The sequence below is a fragment of the Mus caroli genome, chromosome 6, assembly GCF_900094665.2.
Source record: "Mus caroli chromosome 6, CAROLI_EIJ_v1.1, whole genome shotgun sequence".
NCBI classification, from domain to species: domain Eukaryota; kingdom Metazoa; phylum Chordata; class Mammalia; order Rodentia; family Muridae; genus Mus; species Mus caroli.
This window is the reverse complement of record NC_034575.1, coordinates 3,245,418-3,252,917: the sequence shown is the minus strand read 5'-3', so window position 1 is coordinate 3,252,917 and position 7,500 is coordinate 3,245,418. Positions and strand designations below refer to the sequence as shown.

General features: G+C 47.3%; 1 long non-coding RNA gene across 2 annotated transcripts in view; it reads left to right on the top strand.

The window, feature by feature from the left end:
- LOC115031283 overlaps positions 1-7,500 on the top strand; it is a 46,041-nt gene that overhangs the window by 8,341 nt on the left and 30,200 nt on the right. The window lies entirely within an intron of this gene.

Here is a 7,500-nt window from a genome sequence, read left to right as displayed (position 1 = left end):
TGGAGGTTGCGGAGGACTAGTCTGTCTTCTTGGAAAAACTACTGGAACATTTTTGCACCGTACGTTGTCTGTAGCCCATAAGCTACATGACCCGAGGAATCCTAGAATGAGAATTTTGTGGTGCTGTTTGACACTGGAACTCCAGGAAAGGGTGATAGTAGACAGAGCCTCACAATTTCCCGTGGCGCAGGAGTTACTGACTGCAGTTTATGCTAATTGATTTCCCCAGCTAGTGGCCCGGGGTCTCCCGGTACCCTCAGGCCAGTTTGCCTTTTCTTTTTTTCCTTTCTTTCCTTCGGAGGCTCGTGGCCAGCCAGTTTTCTCCAGAGTTTCGCCCGCAGCTACATTTGAGCTCTCTTCCATTACCCAGCCCGCCACGCTTAACTTCTCGAGTCCCGGGTGCCGGTTCAGTAACTCTGAATTCATTTTTAAGTGGCTCCCTTGTTCCTTCCCTTTTAACAAGAGGTGCAGTTTAACACGCGAGCCTGTAACGCGATCCGTGCGTTTACATATCGGCAGTGAATTAAAACAACAACATCTTCTGGGAAAATGAAAGATAGGCTGGGTAAGGTGGTGGTGGGGTGCTGAAGGGGAAGTCAGGGGAAGAGAAGCACGCTCTCCCCCGGCGGTGCACCGGGGCTGTGAGCCCAGCTCGTAATGTCCTCAAAGCCAGCAGATAGACATGGCAGTTTTATTGCTCTATACCCTGCAGCTTGCTGTTAACACGATGGAGGCGTTTCTCTCGTTTGCTTTTCTGTATCTCTGCCGTAATGTTCGCAGGTGCACTGCTTTGCCTACTAACTCTGATAGCATCTGGATGACGGTGGTGGGGACCGGGAATGTCCTCTCATCACTAAGCGCCAGATTCTCAAGGCGCGCAGCAGCGTCTGTTTGCAAAGGGATTTCCCCGTGTTTGTTTAAAGTGTGAAGAAGCCGCGATGGCTGGGATTGTCCGTTTAGGTGTCTCTCCGTTCCTGGGGGTGCACGTGTGCAGCTAGAGGGTAGCTGTGCATTGTGTAGGTTTTGTTGAAATTTGCTGGGTGACCCAAGCTGGGCTTTGGGAAACAGGGTAGTGAGCAAGGGGGCCTCGCTCGGCTGGACAGCGGTTCCGGTGTTCTTATTCGGGATAGAAGCCTAGGAATAACCGTCCCACTTCCCAGGGAATAGACGGCGGAAGACTAGCGTGGCCCAAAGGTGGGCAGCTAGTGCTTGCCACAAAGTGGCCTCTGCGCCCAGCAAAAGTGCAGTGTTCTGGAGCTGTACACAAACTGAAGTTGGGCAGATTGGTTCCTAGCCCGTCGCCTGGTGTCTGGAGCATTTATGTTAATTTTATGTTAAAGAAGGTACCCCTACTTTACTGTAGTGCAACCTGCTACCAGCTCTTCGGTTACCAAATTTCGGGCTTTTCAGAGCTTTGCAGGGAAGGAAAAAAAAAGACGCACACCTCAGGGGCTCTCGGGCCGGCGCCTCCCGCGCAGTCCAGGCTCCTTCTTCTTTGTTTCGCTCTCTGGGGAACCTACGCCAACTCTTGCCAGTGGGAGGGGAAGGTGGGCTAGAAAGGCCACTGAAGCCTTTATCATTCAAAATACAAGTAAACTTAGAAAGCTGGAGGCCTAAGCCGTTTTTTTAAGGGCCTGTTACTGTAAGATAAGAATTATATCCATTGAAGTTTTAGGAAGCGGGATTGGAGGCCTAAATTGCATTTTATTTTTCTAAGGTGTTAAGGTGTTGAGATGTTGTGGACTACTGGCCATGATAAGTAGAACTAACACACTGCCTTCTGAGCACCCCCTGCTTCTGTCTTGCCAGAATAGGTGTGTAGGAGCAGGTTCATTGGGTCTGAGATTCGTCCCAGTTTGGTACTGGGGGATGTTTGCAGACAAGTGTAGGGCTGAGAATGCCTGGATCTCCCGGGAAGGTTTGCAGTTTTGGTGGGGGCTGTGGCAGTAAATTCAAGCCGTCCAGGATTTGGCTGGGTTTGGTTGCTAAGTTGGGCTCAGTTATCACGTTAATTCTAAAGAAATTAGACCTGGATAAATGGCCTTTGAATTCAAAGAAATAACTCGGTGTTGATTTACATAGCCACATTAAGAATCCCCTTCTCAATGGGAGACATTGGTGGAAAAATTCCTGCTAGTTCTTTCCTCATTTAATGTGAAATTCATTCTCTCTCTCTCTCTCTCTCTCTCTCTCTCTCTCTCTCTCTCTGTGTGTGTGTGTGTGTGTGTGCGTGTGTGTGTGTGTGTATGTTTGCATGAGTGTTTGTGTAAAAGGGTACCTGATATTCTAGAAACTCAAAAACCTTTTTCTCTCCAATTAAACACACACACACACACACACACACACTAAAAACCCCGGGGCAGGAGACAGAAAACAGTCCCGTTCCATTTGTTGTTGCAGGCTAAAGGTAGAACCTTTAGGAGTAGCTCAAAGAACCAGCCTAGGCAAGAAAATGCTGAGAGTTTGGTGGTGCTTTCTCTAACAATAAAACTGCAAAGCTCATGTTAATATAGTTCTCTTCCAGGTTTCCCCAGATCCAGCTTAAAAATGGGTTTATCTGTTAAATGTCATAAAGTAAGGTTGAGCAGAGTTTGGGGCTATAACCCTTATCTCTACAGTTCTGGTTTCCAAGAATAGGCACCTGGGAAACCCCAACCTACCATTGAACACCAGGAGGCTTCCTCCAGCATTTTCAAAAGTGCTCATTTGAAGAATATCAGCAACCAAGTCTCAACCTAGGGGCTTCTATTGTAGACTTTTTAAAATCTGAAATTTCATGGTGTTAATTGATACTAACTAGGTCCTTCCTCCAAGTTCACCATCATTTGACTCCTCCCTGGGTTCATCTCTGGGTGTGTTTATGCCCAAAGCTTTTGTATTTGGGAGCACGGAATGACAACAAACTTGAAACAAGTCTTTCCCCACCTCTTGTTTTTGGGGTTGGATATAAAACCTGTTTGCTTACTGTTTTCCCTTCCTTCCTTCTTTCTGTCTCTTTCAGCAAACATTAGACCCCAGCCCTAATACATCAACACAGTTTCCCTCAGCTTAAGACAGAGATGGGTTGAAGAACCTACAGTGCTCAAACAGTTTTAACCAAGGTCAAGGTAGATGCGTGTGCTTTCAATATACAGGCTAAACCAAGGCTGACCTTCCCCTGCCCCATATTTGCCCTGCTGCGAAATGTAGCAGAGTAAAGGAAGACAGGAAAGATTGCTGGAAGCCAGCTTTCATTTACCGGTCTTTGAAAAGCAGGACCCCTAGCTATCATAGAGTAAATGCAACCCTAGAGTGGCAGGGAACAAGCATCAACAGGAAATGCCAGACTATTTTTAGGCTTAATAAGGAGTTAATATAGCTGCCCAGTGTCTTCCTAAATGCCTGGAAGCATCTTCTATTTAATTCTTTCATCTCTTCATCAGCAGTAACAGTAATAAAGTCATACCAAATACCTATAGATTAATAGAGAACAAGGCTTGGGATGGCTCTTCAGGGAAACCTGGATGAAGAGCATCCTCTTGTTATAATGGAAACAAAATCCTAAGTGGAAACCCTTTTTTCACTGGCGAGAAAAAGAGTCATGTTCTGTGTCTGACCATCTCTTGATATATGTTTTTCTAAACTTTTCCTACTTATCTGTTCACAGACGCTTATTTTTTTATTTCTAGAACATCCCAATAAGTGGGAAGACAGTTTACTACTTATTCTTTTAAAAGGAAACTTTCCCTAGAGGACCACAGATTTCCTAGCCCTTGGAAGTTGGGATTTAAAAAAAAAAAATCTTCGAATGACTACTATGCCATTTCTTTTTTCTTTTGTTCAGGAAAAAAAAATCCTCTTTATGCAAATATAGGAGCAGAGAAACTCACTCCTTTCCACCCCTGGGATAAAATATTTTTTCCCATGTTGTTTTAAATAATTTTATGCACAAAAATGTTGCTCGCCATCTTTATGCCATCAAGTGGGGCTCCTTCCCTTGAGGTCCCCAAGTCTTTGGTTCTTTAAACACACTGAGAGGTCACGTCCATTGGGCAAGCTAGCATTTGACTGTGTCATCACTGGAAGGTAGAAAATAAAAGAGAACACAGGAGTTGTTGTTGTTGTTGATGTTGAGTTAAGAGTCTAGAGAAGATGAGTGTCAACCAGCTTTTGTTCTTATGCCTGACTTGTAGGTTTTCCTGGTCACTGGATACCACAGCACTTTAATGTTAGTTTCACAACAAATCATCAAAATTAAAACTAACAAAGGTAGTCCCTATTTCCCGGCCCTGCAGTGGTCTGTATTTGCTCTTGGAGTGAAGGGGTGGAGTGGAGGTGGGTGGGCTAGACCTGCCAAACCAGCGCTTCATTTGCCTGTCTTTTACACCACACCCTTCTCCCTTTTCCTCCCTGTTCCTCAGCCTCCTTCTCTCTCGTCACACTGACCACTTCCGCAAGGTCGTAATAGAAAAACCCATCCAAAAATTGCAAGAAGCCACCTCTCCTGCACAAACCCAGCCATTCTTTAATAACAAGATTGTGAAGCTCAAAAGTGTTGGGCCCAACAATTAAAAAAAAAAGCGAGGGCAGCAATTCAGGATGCCAGTCCAGCAGTCCCAAGCAGACAGGCTGGCATCCCAGCCGATCTGTGGGCCCGGGGTGAAGGAAGGGGCGAGGGGTAGGAGCCGAGAAGGCGGAACGCCCGCGCCCGCAGCTGGCTCCCACGCGCCGCTGTCTGCGGAAAGCCAGGGGCAGGATAATGGAATTCAGCAGGCAAGGATCCTCAGAGAGCCAGCCACTGTCTTGTACAGATTTGTAGAGAAACCCTCACTGTAATTAAAACCGTACAGTCAGATTAATTCAATGTGTTGCTCGGCAGCATTTTTAATAGTAAAAATCCGCTTTAAAATTGAATTAGGGTCGAATAAATTTTCTGTGAGACTCGCCGGATTTGCCAGCTTTCATTGAAGCCAGCTAGGGTGGATTTAGGGGGTGGCTTCCCCCCCCCCCCGCCCCGCACCCCGTCCCCAGTTGGAGGTGGGGTAGGGGTTAGAGGGAGGGTGTTGATCAACAAGGGGGCCAGTTTTGTCCCTAGACTGGTCTGCCGGCCGGAGCCAGGTCCAGGAGTATCTCACTGCCTGGGGCTAACCCTTGATCTCAGGGGGCAGGGACAGACTTCTGACACCCAAAGCTTCCCCCATTCTTTCCCACCCTCTCTGCGAAGTTCTGGGCTCTTGGGAGGTGAAGGGGGTAGGGAAGAAAGAGAGCTCTACTGTATCTTGAAGCAATTTCTCAACGTGTGTTTCCGCGTGTGCTGGAGGTTGGAGCCCTCTCTGGCCGACTGAGTGGCAGACAAGAGAAAGTTTTGGGTCTCACCCCCCCCCCACCTCCTTGAAAATCTTCCAAAAATTAAGGGTAATATTTCAAGCCTGCTGTCAAAATGTCGCCCAAGCTTTGATTTGGCTGGCCGCCCCCTCTCCCTCCCCTCCCCAACCCCACCTCTCCTCCTTCGCGTTTGAGCGGTTCACGTGGTTGTGAAATAGGTGTTAGCGTTGGGATGTTTTTCCACCCCTAAGGTTATACACCTCCGGGCTGAAGACTTGCTTAAAGTTCTTGTAAGAAGTGCCTGAGCTCTAATGAGGAGGCATTCACTTGAAACAAGCCTGGGGTGAAAGAAATAGGGTGAACTGGATCCGCTCTCTATCTTGAAGCTCCCCCTTGCTCTTTTAGGGGCCCAGGAATAGACCGAAGCTTCCCACCCCTCTTTCTCCAAAGATCAGGATAACACGGGCTTCTTGACACTCACATACAGGAGCACACCCGGTGCAAAACCTTGGGTCGCAAATTCCCTAACAAGTTAGTCACATCATCAGGCCTGGGAAAACAAAAACCTCTGTGGGTCCCTGTTCCTCAGGCAACAGCGAGCAGACGCCTTAATTGCTGCAAATTGTCACTCTGTCCCCTTTTCATTTTCTCACTCCTTCGTTTATTTTTAGTACACTTCAAATGCCTACACACTTTCCTAGTAAGGAGAGCAGAGCAATTATTGCCTTTGCCTTCAGGGCCTGCTTTGCCAATCACTGAGCGAGGATGGAGTAAACAGGGCGAAAAGCCAGGCGCGTTATTGGTCTTGCTTATTTCAGGTGGAGGGTGGTAAATAACTCTCCCTACCGCGTCACCCCCTCCCTGCCTTTGGTTCTTGGGTACCAATTACCTGGAAGAAAGGAGCTTTGCGCCCCTCCCCTGTGCTCTCATCACATCCACTGCGTGCACACCGAGTTTTACTCTCAAATCCAGCAGATCCCGTCAGAATTGGCTGCTTCCACAGAGAGTTGTTAGGAAAAGACTGAATTCTGTGGAGACCCAGATCTTAATTCCGTCCTTGAATAGAAAGATGCATCATGAGACGGAGAGGAGACATCTTCCCTGCCCCCCATGCTGGGCCCTTTTTCTCTGCGTGCCATGAGGGGGCAAAGTACAAGCCCCCAAGATATAATGATAAAGAGCTCATTTAGGGGGCCTTTCTAAGCCAAGGCAAGCTTTTAGATTGACCTGGAGCAGTTTGAACACTTTGCGTGGATGTCTATTTTTTGTCATATTAGCTAAGAGTTCTTAAGAGAGAACTTAAATTTTTGATATGTGTATTGTCTTGAAATTCTACTGGGTCCTGTATCAAACACCATGTTTCCTATCCACAGCCTAGGTTGGGGATGGAAAGGGAGGCAGGTGTCTATAGCCTACAGCAGCCTAGGGGGTATCCTGCATCCTGCAGATGGATCCGAAACAAATCAGTGCGGGATTAACTTGTCTGTCTTCTGAATTGTCTCCAACCGCTAAAGCTGCGAGGGCCGGGCTGTACCTGCCAGGGTGGCTTCGGGTTACTAGCTGGTGTTGAGCTAGAGACATTGTCCCAGCTCCGGATGGGCCAGGCTGGCTACCTGTCAGGGTGCCAAGGTTCACTGGCTAGATATCTTAAAGGAACACAGCGAATATAAACCACACCATTCTCACATACACACCCATCCCCCGCTATTTCTTTCTAACTTTTTGTAAAAACATTTACAAGGAACCTAATTTCAGATTGTGGAAGTAAATTTCATGGTAGGATATATTTTACAAAACATGTAATCTTTCCAGGCCGGAAGACTTTTAATTAAAACCACACTTTGACAAGTTGAGTTTCAAAGCAGAGTCACACCAGCACGGAAGGCTAATTCATATTCAAGATATAGTCTGTAATTCAAGTTGTTTGAAAACTCGGGCCAGTTGGAACAACGCGCTGCTGGTCTGGTTACCTGCTCAAGGACTTGTGGACTCTTGAGTCCATAATGGAACAGAATGGAGTACCTATATGGCCATGCAAGGTTCAGGTGCTCTCCTGTGGAGTATGTTAGCAGTGGGAAGAGGCAGAGAGGAGAGAGGGAGAGAGGGAGGGAGGGAGGGAGGGAGGGAGGGAGAGACTTTAGTGAAGGCCTCCAGAGGACAGGGGGCCTTAGGCATACTAGGCTCCCAAGGAGAGCA